The 26,482-nt window shown below is 44.3% G+C and overlaps 1 long non-coding RNA gene and 1 pseudogene across 1 annotated transcript; one reads left to right on the forward strand and one right to left on the reverse strand.

Moving 5' to 3' along the window:
* The first annotated feature begins 8,305 nt into the window (after positions 1–8,305).
* LOC120679136 lies at positions 8,306–11,950 on the forward strand. Its single transcript, XR_005677005.1, has 3 exons — positions 8,306–9,197; positions 9,272–9,363; positions 10,088–11,950. It is a non-coding gene; the product is annotated as an uncharacterized LOC120679136 (long non-coding RNA).
* Positions 11,951–16,434: 4,484 nt separating this feature from the next.
* On the reverse strand, positions 16,435–24,603 carry LOC120679137 (annotated as a pseudogene).
* Positions 24,604–26,482: the final 1,879 nt, after the last annotated feature.

Genomic DNA, 26,482 nt, shown 5'->3' on the forward strand with positions numbered 1-26,482 from the left:
CACCTTCGTCTGTGGATCTGCATCGTCCAAGTCTGCCGAGGCGGCAGCCTTCATCCTCAGCGAATTCGAGCTCGTCGGCCATCGTCGACAATTGGCGATCTCGTCGGCGCCGGGCAAGGGCCAGGGTGCACGCAAGGAGAACAGAGGCAGGAGGAGGATCCGGAAAGGTCACGCCTGTGCCGCGACGGCGGCAGCCTCGCCCTTGTCGTCTTCATTTGCCTCATCCACGTCTGCACCAAGCCGCCGGCGGCCCTCATCCTCTCATCTTCCTCACACTCGCCATCCACCATCGGCAAGGGGCCGGGAGTCGGCAACTGCCCCGGCGCCGAGCAGAGGCCGAGGAACGAGTCGAGTGACGAGGAGAAGGCTATGGCGCCTCTGTTCATCTTCGGAGGTGTGTTAAGCGCAGCCAGCGGCGAGGCCGGGGCTGTACGTTCAAGCCCGGCACCGAGCCGATGATGACGGCGACACCGAAGACGCCGGGGTGAGAAGCGACGTCAAGGCAGCAAGCGATGCCGGCGGCGGGTTGCCGCTAATGCCGAGCTACGCGGAGCCGAAGAGACGATCTTCAACCAGGCGCTTGAGCATGCATTGCCATAGGTGCACGTGTGTTGTTATCAAGAAGCTAGCAAGCTACAGTGGCATGCGCGAAGATGTACGTGCGCCACCACGGGGAGCACACAAGAACAAGTGCATCTACATACAGATGCCTTATCACTACAAGAGGATGAAGCTCTCTGCGGACGGTCTTCCCGTAGGACTTCTTCGCCCATCGACGCCCAGGCTACTGGTGGCCCTTCTCGGCCGGGGTTCCTCTCCATCAAGCACGCGGTGAAGGAGCCGGCGAGCGGCCGGCATCCGTCATCTGCTATCAAGCCGACCGTCAGGACTCCATCAACGCGAAGGGGAAAGGCAGCGGCGTGGTGCCTCCGGCTCATGGTCGACGTTCGCCTGCTCATCATCAACAACCACTTCGGCTCGCCCGCTAGCGGAGCGGCGACCCCCTCATCGTGGACGACTACTTTGGCTCGGCCGCCGGCAAAGCGGCGGCACCCCTCATCATCGATGGCCACTTCCCTGGCATCAGCAGCCAGAGGCGCTAGGCAGTGTCTGGAGGCCCATCTACTTCAACATGAAGTGCAAGTATGTGGGGGCACTCTGCATGTACGTACGTGCGCATGCACTACCACAAGCTAACAAGTCAGTTAGCTGATTGTGAAGTTTCCGGCGGATGGGATTTCTCTGCTAATCTACAATGCTTGCAATGACCAAATCGACCACGACAAGCTGCTGCGACAATGACTTGGTCTAGCTCGCGCGACCTTGCATCGCCAACATACCCCTACTACGACTACTCCGCCGTTCGAGACCGACAAGGCCGAACGACACAGGCGGGCGCCGCTGATGTTCCAGCTGCGCTACACCGGCTCATGGACACTGACGAGGCCATAGACGACGCCGACGCCCACATCTACACCACCACCATCATCATGCATGGAGAACGTGAAGCGAAGCCTGAAGATGACGACCACAGCAGTTTAATCGGAGGTCCTCCAGCAAGCTATTCTTGCGGAGGTAATTAACTAGGAGCTTCTCGAGGCCCTGGGAACCAGAACACCACACCGCCCAAGTCAGATCTGCCCAACGGCGGCAGGCTATGGAGCGCACGCATATGTATGAGAACTGATATTTGTATTTTATAAAATATGAATAAAGCTTGTGTTCCCTACCTTTTGTTCCTTTTGTGTATTTTCTATATACACTGGCACGCCCACATCTTTATTTTCCACGCAGAGAGAATATTTTGTGATTTTTCTCTCAGAACAGGAGGTAGCTCTAAAAAAGATAAGAAATTGACAATTATACCAATTGAATGAGTTTAGAACCTTGCATACCTCCGGGGGTTCTTTATTTACCTTGTATGTACCAAATTGAAAGTGACTTGCAACCAATTGAAAGCCTTTGAAAGAAGAGTACTTGGTACACCAAGATTAAGCAAATGTATGAGCACATAGCCTATGAACTTAGATATGAGCATTTAAGTTCAATAAAGCATGGCTCAATATGCATGAAAGCACAATTTATCTAATCACTCTTATAGAGTTGTTTGTTCACATTGATCGTGAATAACATTCTCTTAGAGTGTTAACTCCACGTGAGACTACAAAAGATAAACTTGCAAACATGTTAGTCTCAAAATCACAACCTATAGGATAAACTCCCCCTAAATGTGTGCATTTAGTGTTTGAATCACCAAGTAAAAGTATGCACATTATTTTTGACAACAATGGGAATTTTACCCTATAGTTTGTGTTCATGGTACACAAATGAAATACACACCTCATGAAGTCCATGTACCATGAAGGGTAATCTTGTGTAGCTTTCTACACACTTATCAAACCATGTAGGTTACTCATGGGTTAGAATTATGACACAAGCAACCCACCATATATAACACTAGGAGATGCAAAACTTGCAACCATCCTAGCAAAAGCAATGGAACTACATGATGCTTGAATTGAAATCTAGCTACCATTATCTTATGGGGGACTTGGGCAACGAATGTCCAAGTTGTGAGCTTAGCTTCTTTGGCTTTAACCTTCACTTTAACTTGTGAGCTAAGCCTCCAAATCCCCCGAAGCCATTCTTGGGCTTCAAGTCTCCTTTGGAACCCACACCATTTGAGGCCCCTTCATATTGGTGATAATGTCCTTGGGCACCCAAATGGAGTGGTTCCAACTCCTTTCCTTCTTCCCAACCTTGTGAGCAACCACCTTGTCATTTGTCTTCTTTTTTATTACATAGGAGGTGCTATTGCTTTTGTTCCTCCGGTTGAGCTTGGTGTAGATGAGAGAACTCTTGATTGTGAGATTCTTTTTGTTCTTCTCATCCAGAAGCTTCTTACTTGGTTGATGACACTTGTTGGACTTGTGGCCTTCTTTGTGGCACTTTGAGCAAGTCACGTTGGACCCCTTCTCAAGCTTCTTCACCATGTCTTCACGGTTATCTCGAGAAGGTTGGACATTGCTCTCTATGTCTTTGCCCTTCAATCTATACAAGTCCTTCATGAGCCTTTCCACTTCTTGCTTGAGCTCATCATTTTCTTTGGTAATGAGATCATCACATGATTCTACAACAACATTCTCATAGCATTTCTCATTGCAAATGTTAGAACAAGAATCATCAATTAAATCAATGCAAGAAGTTGAAGCATCTACCCTAGAGATAGGAATTGCACAAAAGATAGTAAGGCTAATTGCGGGCGGTTATTTGCAAAATTGTCCCACCTCCATTCCTATCCATCGGATGCCCATCTTAAGGTCTTGATTGGAGTTTCCAAAGTTTGCACATGATAGATGATTTCCATAGGATACGCTGCCATTTAATTAACAAATAATTATACACTGGGGAATAAGTTAGTCTACAAACCAAATAGCTCCACACTCGAACAAATAAATCTGCATCAAGAAGAAACACGCATACTCCACGAATTATTCACAAGAGGTGAACAAATTAGTCTACGAAGAGAGCACACGTTCTCAATACAAACACAATATTTATTAAGGATGAGCCAAATATATATGTAATATGACTGATCCGATTGTCATTAATTTTTGGTATGTTGGTCGACAGCATCCTCCAACCGTCATTAATTTTATTTGAGATTGATTTAGCACTATAAATTTAGTACAATATTTAAAAAAGTTGGTGTAAGTGATAATATCCAATCACTTTTTAAGTCCGTAACATAGCGGTGATGACTGTGGGTTCGAATCACTGGTGATGCATATTTTGTATATCACGTGTAAAAATTTGTGGACGTTGGATGTTGAGATGATTGATAGATTGTGGGGTTGCTGCTTGGGTATAATCTTTTTTACCGTTATTATAAATTTATTACATAGTTTTTAACAAATATATCACCTTCAATGAAGAAGGTTTTGGATCCGACGATGATGGGATGATTGTAGTGGTGCTCGCTACTGTCCCCCTGTTTTCTTCTAGGGTGCAGGAGCCATGGCGGGAGAGGGCAGGAGCGATGGGGAGGAGGAACGGAAGGAGAGCGAGTAGAGATTCATTCCCTTGACTCGGTGTGGATTTTTTGATTCCTATGTTTTGCGTGCAGTCTGCACCCTTTCATCTGGAACGGAAGGCATGTTTCCTTTGTTCCAAATGTTTGCCTCCGTTCCTCCCATTCCTGGGAAATTCCCGTAAAATTCCCTCGTTTCAAATGGTGCCTAAAATAGAGGGGTTAGTAGAGTGATTTTTTATGTTTAACCCTCTAAACTTGAGATAGAGGATTGTTTAGAGATTCTGTTGGAGTTACTTTCACATTTCATTGATCATCCCGTACATGTACATTGCGATGAATTGTTGCAATGAGCATCGTTTGCATCAAGTAATAATGTGTCCTTTCCGCGTTCCGGCCGTTGTGAACTTGCCAACCATTGCTAAAAAGTATTTTTAGAGACGTAAAACAAATTTTTAGAGGTGTAAAACAAATTTTTAGAGGTGGGTGCGATACCCACCTCAAGTTCACGCAGATAAAAAAAATTACAAATCAATTTGTAGGGGCGGGTCATGAGCTCACCCGCCCCTACAAATCATTTTCTAAAATATAAAAAAATAGAAAAACTAAAAGAATAGCAAAATAAAAAAATATTCCTACTAACCTGCCACCACCACGAGCCCCTCTCCTATCGAGGTACAATTTTTTGACAAACTTGCATACACCGGGATTCAAACCGCTACCTCAAGCCTCACATGTACCCTCCTCTCCACCACTAGATTACCACTTATGACTCTATAGGATATGCTATTCTTTTATATTAACTTTGAAATTGATTTGTAGGGGTGGGTGAGGCCATGACCCGCCCCCAACAAATCAAATTCTAGGGGCGAGTCATGCCATTACCCGCACCTACAAATATTTCTTTTATTTTATTCTAAAATTTATTTAAATCTTTAAAATTAGTAGAACAAATAAATAAAAGGTGAAACTTCTACACTATGATTATTGAAAACTATAGATATAGAAAATGTACCAAATATATTTGAGTGCATATGAAGGTTAAGATTGTGGAAACTTGAAAATACGACTTTTGAGTTGTATGACATACTATATAGTCAAAGCCATATATAGGGCACAACTAGCAAATGATCTTGGAGCACTAAATGTTCTTAAATAAATAATGTATAAACTATAAAATTTTAGATCTTACCACTAAAACTTTGATACGGAACTACTCTATATTTTACATCGGAGGTTATTTCAAAACCAATCAAAACTTGTAGATTTTGAAACTAAAGAACTTATAATAATTTTTGCACTATTAAATGACCTTAAATGAAAAAGTAGTTAACTACAAAATTATAGATCTCGTCGAACTCTACAATTTTGGTATAATGTTTGTCTCCATCTGTGTTCATATAAAAAAGTTATAAATTTTTTTATGTAGGGGTGAGTCATGGCGTCACCCGCCCCTACAAATACATTTTCAGGCGCAGGTGACGCCACGACCCACCACTACCAGAAACCGCAAATATGCCGAGTGCCACGAGGTTTGCCGAGTGCCAAAACTCGGGCACTCGACAAAAAGAGGCCGTTTGTCGAGTGCCGACCCTGCAGCACTCGGCGAACACACGGCACACGGTACAAACATTCTTTGCTAAGTGCCAGCAGTCGGCAAAGAGTGGGCACTCGGCATATCTAATCTTGGCCGAGTGTCGTGGACCTGCACACGGCAAAGGCCGCGCACGTGCCCGGCACACGCGCCCGCCGTGCGCCAGCCATCAGGGTGCCTGACGGCCGTTACTATATGCCAAGTGCTGCCATTTAGGCACTCGGCAAAGTTCGAACTTCGCCGAGTGCCGACTGTTGGCACTCGGCCAAACCTATTTTCGCCGAGTGCCTACATTCTGGCACTCGGCAAATATTTATTTTTTCCTTTTTTATATCCGAAATTTTTTCTAACCAATACAAACAACATGTGCTTTTCCTTATTCAAATTTGATGTATTTTTGAATTTATTTCATATATTTTACGAATTAATTCAATTTTCATCAATTTTTTGAATCAAGCCAAATTTGAACCGCAAGTGATTCAAATATATAGAAAAAATGAGTTGAAAATTGATATTCATACTATTCAAACCACATTGAGGATTTACTTATGAAATCAAAATGAATTTCAAACATGTTGTTAAGGAAACACGACCTCGGTCGCGTGCCCGAGCGGATTTTAAATTCTATAAAAAGCAAACGAAGTCAGAAAATCATGAAATTTGAAAAGATGTCATGATATCGTATGTGAAGGGTTTGGAAAAAAATTGAGAACGTTTCGCACAAGTTGTCACGTAGGTTGCTCACAACCTGGTTTGGCTTTGCCGAGTATGGTTTGCCGAGTGCCTTTCCGTCTGGCACTCGACGAAACCTCCGTCACCGTAACCACACGTGGAGACTTTGCCGAGTATGGTAGGGTTGAAAATGGGATGGGGAAATCCCGTCCCGACCAGCATCGAATCCCGTATAAATCGACCATGTACCATTTCAGCAAGAAAAAACAGGAATATGAAAAAAAAGAAAAAATCGGCAGTAACAGAAACGGGAACAGGAGAGGATGTTTCCCGACTATTTTTGCGGTTATTGTATTTTATATAGGAATTCTCGTCGGTTCTTCCTGTTTTCAGCCTGCTGACCAATTCAGCCAACACCTCCCGCACTCCCCCGCAGCTCCATCTCAGCCCGACCCACCAAAACCATCCCCCGCAACTCCATCTTAGCCCGGCCCAACAAAAACCTCCAAACCCTAAACACCCATCTCACCCCGTCCTCGTGGGACCCGTGACCGAGTCCCTCCCTCCCAGGCTCCCACTCCCACCGGTCACCACTCACCTGGCGGCTGGCCATCTCCACCTGCCCACCTCCCAGTTCCATTGCCAGCGCACCGGAGCGGAGAGGGAGGGCGAGACCACGACTCCGCGAGAGGTGAAGACCCGACGCTGCGACGCACATGCACCGGCGAGGCAGCGAGCCGGCGACCGGAGAGGAGAGGACCGCAACAGTCGCTGTGCCAGCAGCCAAGTCTCCAGCTCCGGGCGTGCCCGGAGATGCCCCTGCCTGGCTGCCACCCGTCCACACCATCCCCGAGTCCGCGACACGCCGACGCCCCAGACCACAGCAGGGGCTGCGCCAGCGCCGCGCGCACCTAGTGCCCATGCCTCCGGCGGTCCAGCCTCCCCGAGTCCGCCACGCCATGGTGCCCCTGCCTCTGGCCTCCTCGAGTCCGCAACACACCATTTATTAAATTAATTATCTAATCTATTCTTTGTATTATTTGTTTGCATGTGAATGATGTGTGGTTGTAAATTGTGTCGAGCTAAATGTTTTAAGTCCTTACATGTGTTGTGTTCCCGGTTTGAGTTACCGATTTCCGATCGTAATCGACATGTTCCTGATCGATATGTTCCGTTTCCAATATCCCGTAATATCGATTTCGTTTTCCTGTCCACCTTTCTTGTTCCCATTTCTTTCCTGACAAAGAAAAATAGGAACATGAATGGTTAGGGGATTTTCCCGACGGTTCCCGACCATTTTCAACCCTAGAGTATGGTTTGGCTCTCGGTGAAAGTTTTGCCGAGTGCCTGAAGTTGTCTTCGCCGTCACTAGACACTCGGCAAAGCTTTTGCCGAGTGCAAAACGTCCTTTACCGAGTGTTTCTGGCACCCCCTAGAAATAGTGGTTATTTCAGGGGTGGGTGGTGGCATCACCTGCTCTTAAAATTGGATTTTTAGGGGCGGATGATGATGTCATCGCCTCTAAAAATGGTGGATATTTTCAGAGACGGGTGACCCTATCACCCGGCTTTAAAATTATATTTTTAGGGACATGTCAACTTCTACATTAGCTCCACTCTATTTGTAGGAGCGGGTCATCCTTTGAAAAAGGACATTGCTACAAATTATTTTTCAAGTAGTGAGCCATAATAGTCAATCCCGTAGGCTGTTGTCGCTGCCGATGATAAGCCCAATCCCCTCTAGCTCCTAGCCCCTACCTTGACGCAGCCCATACAACCCTGTAAGTGTCAGGTGATCTACTGATCTTGGATATCAGGCTATCCGCACTCATCGTACTCTAAATTCATCCTCTAAAAAATATTTTATGCTTATCATCATGATTCTATCCTCTATCTCCAATTTCCCTGCAACCATTCATCCTCTGAATCTACCTTACATCAACTACTAGCCTGTCGGAACCACACGTCATATTATTTTTTTTTCATTTTTTAACCCTCTATCGCTCCCATTCTCTCTCTCTCAGACCCTCTCTCTCCCGGCCAATCCCTCCCTCACCGGCCCTCAGCTCTCCTCCCTCGCCGGCGGCCGACCCTCCGCCCCTCCCTACCTCGCCGGCGGCCGGCCTTCCCTCCCTCGCGTCGCCTGGCCCTCCGCCCCTCCATCCCTCGCCGGTCTTCCGCCCCTCCCTCCCTCACCGGCCCTACGCCCCTCCCTCCCTCACTGGTGGCCGGCCAATGGGACCTGCAGGTGGGGGGGGGGGGGGGGCGGGGGCTGTGCCGCGAGTCCGAGCCGGGCAGCCGCCCCGCGACACGAGGCCGGGCCGAGCAGCCACGCCGCGACCTTCCTCCACCTTAGGGGCTCCGGCGCGAGGCGGCGGCAGCACCTCCTCCTCCTTGGGCTTCGCCGCGGCCGGGAGATGCACCTGCAGGTGGGGGCAAGGGCCGCGCCGCGACGCAAGGTGGAGGCGCGGCGCGCGGCGGCCATGGCGAGGCGACGTGGGTCCATGGCACTCGCGGCTCCCGGCGGCCCTCCTCCCTCGCCGCGCAAGTACATGGCGGCGGTCTGATCCCGGCGGCCCTCCTCCCTCACCGCGCATGGCCGGAGACCGTTGTCCAGTGCCTCCTCTTCCTCCTTGCTGCGGGCATGCTCATCGCGCTCCACTTCCTCTCCCGCGGCGCCGCCCTCCACTGGGAAGAGGCACAAGCCGGCGCGACTCCTACAGCTCCTCCCAGTGGCGACGCTCCTCTGCGCCCTTTATCCTCCTCTTCGCCTCGGCTCCTCCCCTACTCCGGGCAGGCAGGCTTCGCGGCGGCGGCTTGTGTAGGATTTGCGGCGGAGGAGCGGTGGCGCGACGAGCAGGACGCTTTATTTGGCGGAAGCAACCTCGTTCGCTACCTTAGCGTAAGCTTTCCAGTTGCCGGCTTGCCGCTGCAGACCATTTTTACTGTAAAAGCATACTCCAGAACCTTTTGCAGGTCCCCAGTGCGACCAGCCTCAGCATCTCATGGACTGCGGCAGCAGTCAGCAACACTTTAAAAGACCCAACATAAATACGTAACGTACTGAGGTGAGTTGAATAATGTGACAAGCGCTGAATTCTTACCATACTTAGTCCAAAACAGCATAGCTAATTTTCATCCATATACATGCTCTATTCGAATTAATTCGAAATACTCTTGTTTGGTTTATGAAATTAATTATGAATATTGCTAATTCTTTGATTAATTGAGTTATATAATTGTTCAAAAGTACTAATTGTATTAAGCATATAGTATTTTAATATTTTAGGACCCTATATTCCCACTACTAGAAAATTGGGCATTCGTCGGTAGATGTTAGTGCCAGTCACATTTAAAACTGTTAATAAATAGCATCGGAAAATATTTCAGTACCAGGTCCAAATTTTAAAGCCCCCAGAGCCATTTTAGTATAGGGTCAAAACACCGACCGGTACTAAATGTCACCTCTTAGTACTGGCCAGTGATTTGGGCTTTTGGCCTTGTACAAAAATGCCGTGGCCATTTAGTACTGGGCAATGACACCACCCGGTACTAAAGGGTGATATTTAGAACTGGTTGGTGTCTTGATCCAGTTCTAAATGATCCTCCATGGGTTACTTCGAAAGAAAAACATCTTCTATTTAGTCACATGTGCTGTGTAGGTGGAATGGTATTGAAGGTTAGCACGAGGCCGGAGTGAGTTCGAATCCCACGGACCGCGCACACGCATATTACAAGCGAAATTTGCGGTGCCCTCCTGGCTGTTCCTTAATTTTTTTCTTTATTTTTTAGGTGCAAGCTCCTTCATGATGGCATATTTCTTCCTTGGTGTCTGCTCTGTATGTGTTGTGGCAGGATGCACAACTTGGAGAAGAATAGGGTCATTGGATCCAGTTACAGATCTTGTGTGAAAGCAAGAAATGTCTATCAGTGAGGTGAAAATGACAAAGTATTGATAGGTGAGAACAACTTAAGACCACACCTGCTAGCAGTACTTCTTGAAGTAGTGGTTGTTTGACACCTGATGATGAAGAAGATGATTTTTTCTTCCTTTTTTATGTGTCGCATTGGCCACTGCCTCATTGTGTGGGAAGACCATACGATGTAGAAGTGGCAGCTATAATACTAGTCTCGTGTTACAAGTAGCTGCTTTCTTGACCCTTTTCTTTGGTGGACCCTTGAATTAAAATTTTATTTGATATACATGTCTAAAGGCAAAATCATATGGCAACTAATTAAAGAAAGTGAACTAATATGTATGAAGTTTACCTCACAGCCTCCACTGCAGCTATATCTTCTGGATTCCCATTCTTACAGGTGTACCAGTGATGCCCTAACTGATGGCATATTAGGCACTCAAGTTTCTTCCTGCCAGTACCTTCCTCAGTACCAGATTTTTTCCTGCTACTATATCCCTCCAAAGCTGATTTCATCATGTTCTTTCTCCTTCCTGCAGTTGACTTAAGCAATAGAGGATGCATAAAGAAGCCATGTGTGGCTTTGGGCCACATGGACTTGTCAGGAATACTAGGGATATAACCTTCATATGCAACTTTAAATTTCTCAATTGAGTAGTACTCATCCACATAGTCTTCTAGGGAAGCACCAGGAATTGATGTGATGTAGGTAATAACATGTTTGCAGGGTATTCCTGACCCTTGCCAAGCCCTGTTGGTGCATGTCCTGTCAATTAAGTTGACTACAAACCTGTAGGTAGTAGCACAACACTCCTTAGCACAAATTTCTGCAATACCGTCAGGTAAGCTTGTGATAACTTCAATATCAGGGTTGTAGCTGTTGTCCCTATTGACGATCTATTTCGAATCATTTTGACCATCAACTATCGCGCAGTAATAAGAACATAAAAAAGGATAAATGTTAGGATAAGATGAATTATTGACAAATTCCACAGATGTTGGTCTGGAAATGTGTGCAGGTGAAATTGGGCTAGAAGTGTAGGAAACTAGCAAGAATGATCCAAGGTATAGCTCAACCAAGCACAAGGATCAAAAGGGGCCACTTGACTGCCACACATGAGAAAAACACAACCATAAGCAAGGTGACACATCATCAATTCATGGGAATATCTTCTTGACCAATCAGGCGCAATTACAAGGATCCACGGGCCCACCAGAGCACCCAATCCAACATAAGGACAGCTGGGGCATGCACAACCGACATTGGGATCCACCTACAAGTTTCCCAGAGAAAAACGGAGGCGATCAGGGCCACGTGGTAGTCGGCCGAGCACTATGCTCGTCCGACCATGCCGTGGCGCTAACGACCATCTCCTTTGGTGTGCAACTTCCTGGGTTAAACACTTAAGGCGGTTCCAAGTGCCATCCCTTCAGAAATTCGTCTGAGGAGCCCCTTTCCTCCCTCTATAAATATGAGGAGAGGGGGTAAGAATAGGAGCATCTCACACTTTCACTTTATTCTCTCTTTTAGAGTTTAGAGTCCTCTTGTAAGAGTTAGGGGTAGAGGTACTCAGGAGGGCGCCGGTTGTCGGTGCTCTTCTCCATTTAGTAGATCTATGAGAGTGAGGGGGAGTCGGGGAGGTGTCAGGATTGTCGGCTCCCTGCACTCTTCTCTAGCTTGTACCTCGACGGATGCTTATCAATCATAGTAAGTGTCCGTGATCTTCTTTGTGCTTTATTTTCTAAGTTAAGTAGTTCTCAGTTAAGCACTGCTAAGGAGTAGTACTAAGAGTAGTGCTAAGAATTAGTGCCAATATCACTAGTTGTTTATGGGGGAAAACAGTCCACTAGTTTAGTGGATGCCTCTAGAGTAGGATTCCAGATGGAAAAGGATGTTCTTGATTGGATCTAGAGTTAGTAGAGGACAGTGTAGACGTGGTGTCTAGACTATACCTGTTGATTGTTGCACCTCCCACAGTTTGTAGAGGTAGCCTGCAGGTGGTGGTGATAGCCCTTCTTAGTGCCATTGTAACCCTCCACATTCGGTTGTGCGACAGTAGCCTATGCCAGAACTTCTGATCTGACCAGGCGAAGCTAGCGCCCGAAGTAAACAACTAGTAGCTCTATCTTACCTTTGATTCTGAACCTTAGAAGTCCTCTCGACCCCTTACGTCTTCCATAGTGTGGTGTGCTCGGATGAATTCAAGCCTTAGATAATATACTCACGTTCCCTATGGATACGATACCCTAGAATACTCTTGGGTAAAAGCTCCGACGATTCCGTGCTCTTGCGGATTTTATTTGTGATGCTAAGAAGTGTCAACAGTCCCTCAACTTTTGGACTATACGAGGCAAAATCTTGCCGTCAAACTTTTGGGCAACCTTTTTCCTATGATTCCATTTAATCAAGATCATCTGTCTAATGCTATCCATCTGGTCATCCAGGTGCTTGCCCTTTTGATCCTTTACCTGTCAATATAGCAATCCAGTGGTCATGTACTAGGAGAAAAAAGATTCCAATACAAATAAAGTGGTAAAAAAAATAAACTTATTGCTTACCCATTTATTGAAGACCTCAGCCAAGTTATTAGTAATATAATCCACCTTTGACAATATGGAGAACTGGCTCCTGGTCCAAAATTTCTTGTGAGTTTCCTAAAGATATTTCATAGCCTCTAGTTTGAAATCAGCGATTGCTTGATAATGTTTCTCAAACATGTAAGGGTTCCAAGAATATGCAGATTGCCACAATGTTCATAAAAAACCTGCCCACTGTACCTCTTGTTAAAATTATGAACTAGGTGGTACATACACTCTCTATGTTCAGCTTCTGGAAAAACCCCACTAACCCTATTCATCACTGCCTACCCACAATGAGTGTTGAATGTAAGGCGAACTGGGGTGCCTACAGCTTCCTTCAACCTCTCCATGAACCACACCCAATTTTCATTTGTTTCTGAGTCAATCACACCAACAGATACTGGGTACATCCAGTTATGCCCATCAACTGCACAAACTACGCACAACTGGCCCCTGAACCTTCCATTCAAAAATATACTAAATATAGCAAAAAAATGGCCTACAACCGCTTAGGAAGCCATCAACACAAGGTTTCATTGCAAAAAAGAGCCTATTAAACCTTATCTTGTTGTCGATGGTGTGGTGATTAATCACAACAAAGGATCCAGGACTGTTTTGCTCTATCTGAGCCTTAAATCTATAAAGGTTGTCAAAACTTTTGCTCCAAGGGCCATAAATTTTATCCATAACAAGTTGTTTACCTAGGTAAACTTTCCTATAGGTCACATCAACTTGTGACTTTCCTTCAACTTCTTTTTCAGTTCTTTGGCTCCCAAAGTTCCATCTTCCTTGAGCCAATCAATCATTTAGTCACACACCCAAAACTATGTCGCCCCTATACATGAACCTGCCCTACTAATGCTATGACACTCCTCATGTGGGTATGGGTGCATCTTTATTTGCAAATAAAGCAATTCAATGGTTATTTACAAGAAAAAAGATATCAAGCAAAACAAAGTGAAGACAAAATAAAATTACCTTTACTGTGACCCCATCACTTAGAGTAGAGGCATGAGCTCTCCACCTGCAGCCCACATTCTTGCCACTACAGTACACCCTATACCGAGATTTATCACTCGCTTCAATGTTATAATGAAACTCATATTTGGTAGCATGTGAAGCTAAAGCCAACTTAAAAGCATCCATGTCTGAATATAAAGTGGCTACAGCCATAGGAGGATCCATCTTGTCATAGTTAGCTTTAGGCTTCGGTGCAGGATCTCTATATATGACAATCTCATCTATGCCCTCTACTTCATCTTCCTCATAAGAGGAAGATTCATCATCGCTGTCTGAATCATAACATGTGTCTGACTGGGATGTTTCAGGCTCTCTTTGTTGGCTATGAGGATTGGTAGGTCTTGCTTTTTGGGGACCAAGATCAATATACAACCCTTCATCATCAACATCTAGATACTCACTAAATGGGTTTGGGTTATCCAAATGTTCAGTTGCATGGGTTTGAGTTTCAAAGCTTGGTTCTGCTAAACTAGGACATGGCACTGAAGGGGTGAAAGGGGTTTCAATTGACTGGCTAGTTCTAGTAACATCCCATATATGAATCTCAGGAGGCTCACTAGCAGGGCTATGATAATAGAAAGTCAAATAGCACAACTTTGAAGCCTTATATTTTGCAAACATTTCAACCAAATTTTGGTCAGAGTAGACATGGATGTTGGCTTTTGTATCTATGCATGAGTAAAATAGTTTTACTATCTGATCGAAACTAGGAGGATACTTGTCAACAACTTCATCAACTAAATCTATGAATTTGGTGAAGTCAGCATCCACGACTTTGAACAAGCTGTACCAACTACCACGGCAGTTGGGAGCAACAATCCGAATTTCTAGATTGAAGCGACTATTACCGTCCATCCTACAGATGAACAACAACACAACCTCATCATATATGCAAGCAAATACAGGCAAATCTTTCCGCTTGGTTTTAGTAGCAATCTGACAGGCAAATCTCATGAGCAAAATGAGCAAAATTGCAGTAGGTGTTTACCCGCTGCTTTCTGGCCCTGGCCTGGCCTCGCCGTAGTTGGATGGACACGCGGTGGCCATGCCCCGGTCATGCCCTAGCCGCGCGCCAGGCCGCGACCTGGACCATAGCATGGCCCCACCCTGGCCCCACCTCTGCCGCGCCCGGTCGCGCATCCGATGGCACCCTGGGATGCCACGCGCAACAGAGGCGAGAGAGGGGCGGAAAGAGGGAGGGTTGTGGTGCCCTAGGCCGCGTGGAAGAGGGTCGACACAGGAGCGGTGGGAGGGAGATAGGGAGCGTGACGCCGGCCAGCTAGGGTTCGATGGGACCGGGAGTGAATGGGGGAGCGAGAACAGAATAGAGCAATGAGCATGAAGGGGTATGCAAATGGAATAAGGGGCACAATGGATAATTCCTTATGTGGGTCCTGCCTATCAGCACTCCAAAACTGTTAGGTTCTAACATAAGGTGGACCGAATGACATAAAGGTAAAAGAAAGTTCGGGAAATGGTACACATGTGTCCCCAAACTTTTTAGTGGTATGTAGGTCACCAGCAACTTTCATAATGGTATACACATAAAGGACTTAAAAATTATCACCGTCAGACTGGGTTGAATTGGTAGTGATGGTCGGTCAGACCCGGGCTCATGGGACTGTGCACACCATATAGATGTAAGAAAGATTCCGGATACCCACAAGGAAAGGAGAAACCAGACTTCTATTAAGGTTCCTCTGTAATCCTCCTAGTACTCTATTTTGTAATCCTCCTAGGACTCGTATCTTATAAATCGACTAGAATCCCACCCCTTGGACTATATAAAGGAGGGCGGGGTGCCTAGATCGCTATGGGCTCAACAGAGCACAACATCCCAACGTAGGGCGCAATATACCAAATCACCACACAAGACGTAGGGTATTATGCTATCCTGGCAGCCCGAACCTGTCCAAATTTGTGTCTTGTGTCCTTACGTTTACCTTCAAGTTCCAGATTAGACGATTTGTTCTCAACAATCTCCTACCTTAGGGCATCCCAAGGTAGGCCGATGGTGAAAACACCGACATGGTCCGTTAGTTCGCAAAGGTGTATTCTTTAGTCACCCCATGAAACCTCCATTTTTCTAGCAGTGACATGGATAGAAGAGGCTACTACTATAGAAATTGAATTACACAAATTGTTCATGCAAAATACATCATATAGAACATTGAATTGCAGACATTATATTTGTGCGCTTCGGGTTGCTCCACCGGCTCAAAGTCGAATAGATCAACTTATTTCAAACACATTAGTTGTTTAGTGCGACATTACTTTAGGAAAATGTTTTTTTTGAAGGTAAAGAACAACACAGAAAATGATAATTTAGTTTCCTAAACGTCTATGAAAATTTAGAACACAATAGAGATATGTAAAGAACAACACAGAAATGATAAATACAGATTCCTAAACTTCTATGAAAATTTAGAACACAATAGAGATACTTTGATAAAATCTTCGACTGCTTAGGCTCTAATAAATTAGTATTCGGTCTCACTTTTTGGCATTCGGTCTCACATTTTTGTACCACTAGGTACTTTAGTCTAGGTACTTCCAGGTTCTTCCAATCTTGACCACCGTACGATTCTGTCAGATGGACGACTCTTATTTTTTTTTCAATCATTGTAAAAATTCTCTAATTCTAATATGCCATGAAGATTATGCCTGCACAACTGCCAAAGTTGCCGTTCTAGTTTATGAAAAGATGAAAAACAAGGAAACAAGAGATATAGCTCCCAGACGGCATGCATTGTGTAATGCAAATCTACTAGTCTGACGCAACAAGTCAAATGCATCATCCTCATTCACGCAATCACGTGCTTGTCTCATAGGATTCAATCCCCTGCTCTGTTCTTCGCCGGACTGCGCCTTCAATTCTACTTTGATAAGCAAAGAAAGGGAGTTCAGTAATGAGGAAATATGATTGCGATGCAAAATGATCGAAGCAAGTGAAGAAAAGAAGAACTATATATGTAGCACGTACCAGTGGATTCATTCCATAATATCTTCGTCTGCAACATCATCTATCGAAATTATATGAAATTTAGAATGTAACCAAATGACAATAACGAAATGATACATACATACGCGAAATTTGGTTATGAATGAACACATATGGAGATGAGTTTTCGTACTTTCGTCTGATATAGGCGGCTGGATGTCAATCTTGAACCTGGGATGATTATGATGGTCGTGTAGTGCTTGCGTCAGCTTAGCCTCTACCATCCTGGCCTCCCCAACTGTGATACCATGACAATAGACTGCAACATTGACCTCCTGAAGGGAGGACAGGTTCGCCAGGCCCATGTCAAAACCAACATTGCCATGATCATGGTCTTCTTCCATCGGCGTCCCAAAAGTTATCTGCACCTTTTGGGCCATTGGCAGGGCTCCTGGCTGAAACATTACTGGCAATGGGAACAGACAAAACAAGAAGAAATCTGTTGTGCAGCGGAACCCACCGATGAGTAGCTTTTCAGATTGGTGGGTGCTCTTTATCCGGAAAGAGCGGAGAGCCGGCAACCTCCCAAGGATTTGCAGGTCATCCTGCTGCAGCACCTCCACCGCGATGTGTAGCTCGGAGAGCCTTGACAGAGGCGAGGGACTACTCTTTATCCATGCTGGGAGTGAGGAGAATTTGCCAACCTTGACAGACTCAAAGATCCGGAGTCGTCGATGGGACGTCAAGCTTTGGCCCAGGATATCCATTGACTGAAAAGAACCACTGATGGTTAGAATTTCAATATTGTGTAGGTTGCTCAGAGACTTCACAAACGCTTTCTCCAATTCTATGCTCATATTGTACTCAAAATAGATTTTGAGCTCTCTTAATTTTGATAACTTTTCCAGCTCTTGGACAATGTTCAGGGAGGCACCACGGATCTCCTTCAGGACTTCTATGGATGCAAGATTCCCTAACCCATCCGGAAGCCTCACTAGATTGTCAACTTGTAGGCACATCAACTTTCCCAACCTATAAATACTGGAAGGCAGCTCTTTTAGATTGCGATTGTACCTTGCATCCAAGACCTGTAAAAACTGTAGCTTTTCCATTTCTGCTGGGAGTTCACAAATATCTGTATCAGCTAGACCAAGATACCTCAGGTGAAATAAATTCCCAATACCACTAAGGCTGTTTCCCCCTATATAGCATCCACTTAGGACCAATACACGAAGAACAACAAAGCTTGAAAAGGGCAATTGTTGTCTAATTTGAGGCTCAAAGATACTAATGGACCTAACGCCGGATACATCCATGGATGAGTCAAGGGGTGTGGTTTGATGATCTTCCTTCCTATTTTGAAGGGATAGCCTACGAACTTTACTTCCAGATGACTCGCTAGCCATGACCCCATCAAATATAGTGACAAGAGATCCTTCTCTTGACAAGGAACAGAGAAGATCGAGAATCATGTCATGCACACGGCAAACTTCTATCCCACCTTTCTTATTGTATACTGGAATGATCAGGCTTCTGTTTATGAGCTCATTGAAGTACCCCTCTCCAAGCTCTGTTAGGCTATCTTGTTTATTCCCACACTGAATAAAGTCTTCCGCTATCCATCTCCATATCAGTTAATCTCTCTCAATCTCAGAATCTTCTGGAAATATACTTAGATATAATAAACATGTCTTCAGATCAGAAGGTAGATCATAATAGCTTGAGGACAGTACTCTATGCATGTCCTCCACACTTGCATCTTTTACATGTCCATGGCCAAAATACTTGGCCAAAGTAGGCCATTCACGCTGACCAGTTGCCAATGTACTGGCTATAGTAATGATAACTAATGGTATGCCACCACATTTCTTCAATATATCTTCTTCAAATTCATGAGGAAAATCACTCCGTAAACGTTTATAGAACAACCTTTTCGATTCACCAGTAGAAAGAGGTTTCATTTCATAAACTGAACCAGCAATAGACGACGAGCAACATGCTTGGGATACACTGACTATACGGGTAGTCGTGATGATTCGACTGCCATTCTTCCTATCTTGGAATGCCAATATGATATTTTCCCACATGTTTTTATCCCATATATCGTCTATTACGATCAGGTACCTAGATCAATGGAAGAGCATCAATGAAGTGCAAACACATGCAGGACTTGGGACAAAGCCTCTCTAGTGCATAGTTTAGAAAGGATCATTCATGCCAAATAAACTATGGAATAGAAAAAAAGTTTCATTCTGAAAATGCAGTAAGATGGTACGTAGAACAAACAATTAAGATGCCAACCACGGAGGAACAAATTTCTAGATAAAGTGACCCAAACGCCTCTAAATGTCAAACTGTGAGAATCGTCAATTGGTGTAATATATTTTTATACGCTAATCAATATACTCTACATATATGGTTTGCCTTGCAACGCACGAGCATAGTTGCTAGTGTAACTATAATCCCCAATGAACCTATATAATTGCAGTTGTGTCAAAATTCTAAGTCGTAGTTATTCTGCAACCCGTCATGTGGTGCGTGAACGTGCTGACCCTCCCCATCATTGTTTTGCTCATGCTGCCTAGTTGCATCCTCTTCCTCACAACCAACAACCACCAACTCTACTAGGGCTGGAAAAATAGCTCGTGGCTCGTAGCTCGGCTCGGGCTCGGAACGGCTCGGCTCGGCTCGGAGCAGCTCGCGAGCCTCAAACGAGCCGAGCCGAGCCGAGCCAGATTTTTTGGCTCGCAAAAATAGCGAGCCGAGCCGAGCCGGCTCGTTCAGGCTCGCGAGCCGGCTCGCGAGCCGGCTCGCGAGCTCGACCCAATACAGTTTAAGAATAATTTCACGATGATTGATGAATTAATTCTTCATCATTAGTGGTATAAATTAATATTTATACACATAACATAGCAATTTGTATGTACATAAGAAATATATGCCACATAATTATTGTTATCATTCAAAAAAAAGTAAATTAATTTATTTTGAGTTTAGTTCACATTGTTTAGTGTGGCTCGCGAGCCGGCTCGAGCCGGCTCGCGAGCCTCCACCGAGCCGAGCCGAGCCTGATTTTCTGGCTCGCAAAAATAGCGAGCCGAGCCGAGCTCGGCTCGTTCACTTGCCGAGCCGAACCGAGCCGAGCCGAGCTCAGCTCGGCTCGGCTCGTTTCCAGCCCTAAACTCTACCTTACCTTGCTGGCTCACCGCCTGCCGCAATAGAAGGCGTCTCTAATAGCGCCTCCCCTTCCACTGGGGTTGCCGCAGCCTGACCGCACAACATCGAAGCCCATCTTCCATGTCTGTTGGTGACCCCAGACCCCTAAACCTCATAATCGTAACCCAGGATACATGTCTTCTTCGATTTCGGTGCGGCAGGAGGGGTCACTCTCTTTTGGGACCGTCTCAGTTAATCTGTGAAAAATTATCTTTCTATCTTTTTAATTAAGTTGAGTTTGGCAATGAAATTTTGTGGTGGGATATACCATGTACATCGCAAGCAAACTTTACAAAATGTATAATGAGAATACAATATAATATACATCGTTCTGACATATTTGATTTATACCTATTTTTAGGAGCGGGTAAACACTTATTTTTAGGAATGGAGTGCAATATCCGCCTCTAATTTTCGCAGATAAAAATCAAATTTGTAGGGACGGGTAATATGCCCGCCTCTACAAATAATCTGCCCCTACAAATCGATTTGTAGGAGCGGGTGAAGCCATGTCCCGCCCTTATAAAAAAGAAAACAGCAAAATAAAAAAGAAAAATATCCCTACTAACCAGCCACTACCACAAGCCCTACCTCAAGTCCATGCGTACTTTCTTTACCATCACACTACACAATCACTTGTGAATCTATAGGGTATGCTATTGATTTATATTAATTCTGTAATTGATTAGAAGAGGCGGGTGACGCCATCACCCGTTCCTACAAATCATTTATAGGGGCGGGTGATGCCACCACCCCCTAAAAATATTTTTCTATTTTATCCAAAAAAACATTTAAATCTCTACATATAACAAAACAAATAAAAAATGAAACTTCTACACTATGGTTATTGTAAACTATAGAAATGAAAAAAATATGCCAAGTACACTTCAGTGTATATAAATTAAGATTGTAGAAATCTTAAAGTATGACTTGAGTCATATGAAATACTATATAGTTATAACTATTAGAGAACTTATAATAATTTTTTAAACTATTAAATGACCTCTAATGAAAAAGTTATCATCTACAAAGTTTTAGATCTCATCATTCTCTACACTACTACAAAAATGATTTGTAGCAACACCTCAAATTTTTCTTAGGGGCGGAACAAAATTTGACCCATTGCTAAAAATAGAGCTGAGCTACTATAGCAAATGAACCGCCCCTAAAAATATATTTTTAGGGGCGGGTCACCCCCTCACCCGCCCCTAAAAGTAGTCTATTTTTAGGGGCGGGTGAGGGGATGACCCGCCCCTAAAAATGTCATTTTTAGGGGCGGGTAACCCCCTCACCCGCCCCTAAAAATGCAGGTGAGAAGACGCAGTGTGTGTGCATTGGATGGTGATAATCCGTGTGCTTTCAAATACTTCGACGCTATTGGCTGCACCAAGGATCAACGGGCCCACACCTCCTGCTCCCTGCCTCTTTTCCCTTCTCCCCCGTGCGAGCCTTATCTCTTCGACCTCATCTCTCTCACCCTCCTGCCCGTCCTCTGCTAGATCCAGCCCGTCGACATCCTGCTCCGCCCAGCTCGACGGCGCCTGGCCGTCGCGGCAGTGGCCAGGGGCGGCGCGTGCGGCCTCCAGCGGCGGGCGACGACGGCGTGAGCGGCGAGGGTCCCCGATGGCGGCGTGGTGGATCTGGCGCACGCGGACGACGACGTGGCGGATCTGGCGCACGCGGGACGCGGCGGCGGCGCGAGGCCGGGCCGTGGCGAGGGTTCCCAGCGGCGGCGTGGCGGATCTGGCACACGTGGACGGCAGCGCGCGCCGGACGCGGCGGGCAGCGGCGGCACACGCGGACGCAGCGGCCGGGGCACGCGAACGTAGCGGGCGGCGCGCGCGGCCTGCGGCACGCGGCGGCGGCACGCGCGGACGCGGCTACCTGTGGGCTGCTTGTTGTTATTTTTTATTATGTTTCTAGGGGCGGTGACCCCCTCACCCGCCCCTACAAATCCATTTCTAGGGACGGGAAGGTGTGTTACGCGCCCCTAGAAATGGGTTTGCAGGGGCGGGTGCATTTTCAGGGTGGATAGCGTACCCACCCCTGCAAATAACTATTTTTAGCTGCGAAAAGCAGAGGTGGGTGAGATATCCACCCCTAAAAATATGTTTTTACCCACCCCTACAAATCAAATATGTTGTAGTGCTACAATTTTGATACAAAGTTTGACTTCATCTGAGATCATATGAAAAAGTTATGAATTTTTGTGACGTAAGACCATTTGTAGGGGCGGGGCATACCATCACCCGCCCCTAAAAATGCATTTATAGAGGCGAGTCAAAAAATCAGGGTGTTGCTACAAATCATTTTTGTAGTAGGATGAAGGTATTTCAATGATATAGTTTCTATTTTCAATTATAAACTTTACTAGATATGGGGATACAAATGTTATGTCCCTCAATAAAATTTGATTGCCAATAAAAACTTAATGAAAAACATAAAACATACTTCTTTAGAGATCTCAAAAAGGGAATCACATAATAGACCTAGCCCCCAATAACTGTAGTGGCTGACCTATGGATTGAAATGCATGTGGGGTGTCTAGAAAACATATGGTGACCAACAGATAACTGAAGGAGAACTTGACATGCATGCCAGGGTAACTAATGCATAAAATAAAAACTGACCTGATTTTATTGGTTACAATAGAATATTTTAATTCCATTTTCTGCAATGGTAAACTAATTCTAATATATTTAAATCTGAACTAGTTTCAGTGTAAAAAATATGTGCGTGATCTACCAATGAAATTTATATGAAGCACCATAAATTTCCAAGTGGTAACGCGCTTTCAGGGGACACTAGCTAAAGGCACCTCAGCCAACTGACTGCTAATCTATCCATCCCTTACAACAAAAAGAATTATATATATGACTTATCCTATGGGTAATTTTGTTTAGATGCATGCAACTTACAAATGTCTGAATCTATGTCTTGTTCGGCATCCAACTGACAAAACATGTTTTTATGGGGTTGCATGTATAGTCACAATTCTCAAATGATGAATATCTAGGTTTTCAGCTTGTCCAAATACTGAACATTGAAACATGTATTTTAATCTTATACTATTACTGGATCCTGGTGCATCTTTTATTTCTAAAATAGTGCTAAAAATTGGTTATTTCAATCTTAGCAGAGAAAAATAATTATAGAACCAGGACTACATATACGCTTTAGTGTTGCGCCAATATAGCGGACAAAGATTTATAAGTGCAACGATGTATCTGTAGATCCATATAGAAATGATAGCCTACGTACAAAGCAATTAATTAATCTGTATAGGGGACACAATGGAGGGTATATATAGTGAACTACCATATTAAGAAAATGGTGACTAATAATGCCACTGGGTTTGAGATGAGTGATACTTACTTTTTGTCCTTGAGTATCTCCTGGAGTTTGTCTATGAGCTGCCTTTCATCCAGTAAATTGAGCTGCGGTTCATACTTGTTGAGGTCAATTATCATGTCTCTGAAAACCTTCTTCAAGTCAGATTTTCGACCTACGGGCACAAAGGCCCAACAATCAAAATGCTGTTTATGTATGTTATACACTGCTTTAACAAGAGTGGTCTTTCCCAATCCTCCAGATCCCACCACTGAGACAATTCCCAGTTCCTTTTTCGAGTCATCATGATCTTCCTTGGGCAGTATCTTAATGTGCTCAATGAGCTCTTGATCCCTTGTCCCACTAATTCCAACGAGCTCTGTCACCTCCGTGTACATAGCACGGAGGCGAGGGTCAACACTTCTTGATCCTACATGTGTTGTTGTGCCTACATGGGTAGTTGAGCCTACATCTCTTAGGTAAGCATTGACATCATTGATGGTGTACCTGTGAAGGTTTCGTTATCGGAATTTAAAATTTATCGGAGGTCATAAAGAAATAGGATAAGCAAGATATATCAGAAATATTAGACCAAATTCAAATAAATATTCAAATTATTTCAAAATTTTTTGTAGATTTTGACTCGAAACTGTTTCTAAGCTATTAAACATCAATTGTTCACAGGTTAAAATATAGTATGAGTGCAGGATCATTGCACAGGTGAATTTGAGTCGTCTATGTAGAAGATGGATAAACAGGAGATATCAAATTTTATCGGACCATAGGGATAAAAGGGAAATATTGGAGATATCGGCCGATACCGGCCGATAAAGTAAACTCTACCTGTCTCGCCGGTCTGTCACTTCTCTTAGTTGGGCATTTATTTCGTCGATCGCAACAGCAATCTGATGGCGTTTCTTGATCATCTTGAACAAGCTCAACATCTTGTCCATGAGCCTCTTGAAGCGGTTGATGTGCTTGGGGGAGGGACGATTGATATGCACCTGGTACATGTCGACGACGTCCTCCATGTTATAGGACACCTCCTTGATCTCCCGTGCCCAGAGCTTGACCTGCGGGTCGAGATGCTCTGGCGGCACCTCGCCGACCTTGCTAAGGGCAGCTTGCATGCTCTCCAACTCGAGAGTGAGAGTGTTCACCCGTTTCTTCACACTCTTCTGCAGCCTGTACTCTTTCTCAGCGAGCACCGCCAGCTTGGATAGGAGGGATCCCATGGCTCCGGTGGCGAGATCCATGGCTAGCTTGGTGTCTCTCGTTCAATTGCTTTTGGTGTGGTTGGCAAATGTGTGTATTGGTTGAACTGAAGGGGTCGCTTATTATAGCGTCTTGGTAGCGGAGATGGTTTTGACTTGCAAACAAATGGCAACTTGCAAATGCAATATTTTACAGCAATCTTTAACCGTATCAGGGGAAGGTTTTTAAGCCAATATCCAATGGGAGGTTTCATTTTTTCTGTTTCCAAGAATGCCACCTAAGCGACAAAGAGTTTTGTTGATGGATGAAATACCTCATACAATGTATGGTTCCATTTTGGTGTTTCCAACCTTCAACTACAAAGCAGATAATTACAGCTATCCGACTGTAGAAACTGAGCAAATTTTAAATTTGTGTGGTTTTAAAGATGTTTTGTAGTTTTTTAAAAAATAAAAAAATAGATAAATTTTAAAAAATCAAAACTAATTAATTTCAAATTATAAAAATATGAAACTTGAACCAAATCTTATTTATTAACAAACAATAGACATAACTACAAGAATAAAATACTAGGAATAAGAAAAAATTGGATCCAAGTAATTGACAGATCGCTTACCAACATATAAGTTACATTTTTGGAAAACGCTGGCACTTGTTTCGTATTTCTATGATTTGAACTGAATTACTTATGAACATTTTTAGTTTAAACTTGAATATGTTTAATTTTCACAAAATAAAAAAAACAACCTTTGAAACCACTCAAGGGGCTAACTTTGCCCGATTTCAACATATCGACGACCCTCGTTATCTGATACTTTAGTTGAAGGTTGAAAATCAGACTTTGATAATTCAAGTTCTGGGATAATTCAAGGATGTAAACTGAACTTTTTTTCTTTTATAAATAATACACGCCAGAAATTTTCTATGTTGGAAGCACACATGGTTTCATTTAGACGATAATATTTTCATCTCTCTTCTTATTATCTCCTTGCCGTATAATAAAAAATGCAACATGACACCTCAATGTAACGTGTATGAAACCTGTACGAAACATGGGTATAACTTCATGCTTATTAATGAAGTTGCTGAGGTGGGCACAAGAAGTCGTACGCCCAATTTAATGCTAAGATTCCATGCATATGCCTTCACATCACGGCATGTGCGCAGGCGTCGAGAAAGGATAATGTGAAAAATTGAAGGAGAGGACTTAGCGACTCAGCATTAATTAATTAATAATAACTGTTTTCTAAGTAACCTTTAATGATTCCAGCGAAACAAATAACTTGTCTTGGGAACTCCAAAATGAAAGATTTGATGTGCAGCGGTATCTCGTGCTGCATCATCAATGGCAACTTGATTCACGTCATCATCATGTGAATGTTTTAAATAAAGGGAAGTCGTACTTCTTTTTGATGCTAAGATTCGATCGCACACATCGCCTTCACATGATGGCATGTGCGCAACCATCAAGCAAGGACAATGTGAAAACTGGAGAAGACCTAGAGCACCACCATTCATTCATTCATCTTGGATGGTTTCTATGCTACTAAATACACTGCCATATAAGATTTTTCACTTACGTGGAACTATAATAAATGAGAGAAAAAATAGAGAGGTGAAAAAACCTAATGTCATGCAAGACTCTGTTTCAATGCATAATCCAATGCACTAGATACTATTAGGTTTGTATTGGGAGATAATAGTGTTTTTATGATAATGGAGAGAATAAATATGATATGTGGAGAGAAGAGAGTAAATTTATTATAGGCATATATTAAGAAATTATCACTGCTACAGAACAACCCTTTGATCTGGCACATTTGTCCCGGACGCCGTTGGACCCTGGACCAAAGGGGGCTTTTGTCCCGGGTCCAACGACTAGCCAGGCGGGTTGGGGGCCTTTGGTCTCAGTTGGAGGCACAAACCGGGACCAAAGGGCACTCTTTTGTCTTGGTTGGTAGCTCCAAC

This window comes from Panicum virgatum, chromosome 6N (genome assembly GCF_016808335.1).
Source record: "Panicum virgatum strain AP13 chromosome 6N, P.virgatum_v5, whole genome shotgun sequence".
NCBI classification, from domain to species: Eukaryota; Viridiplantae; Streptophyta; class Magnoliopsida; order Poales; family Poaceae; genus Panicum; species Panicum virgatum.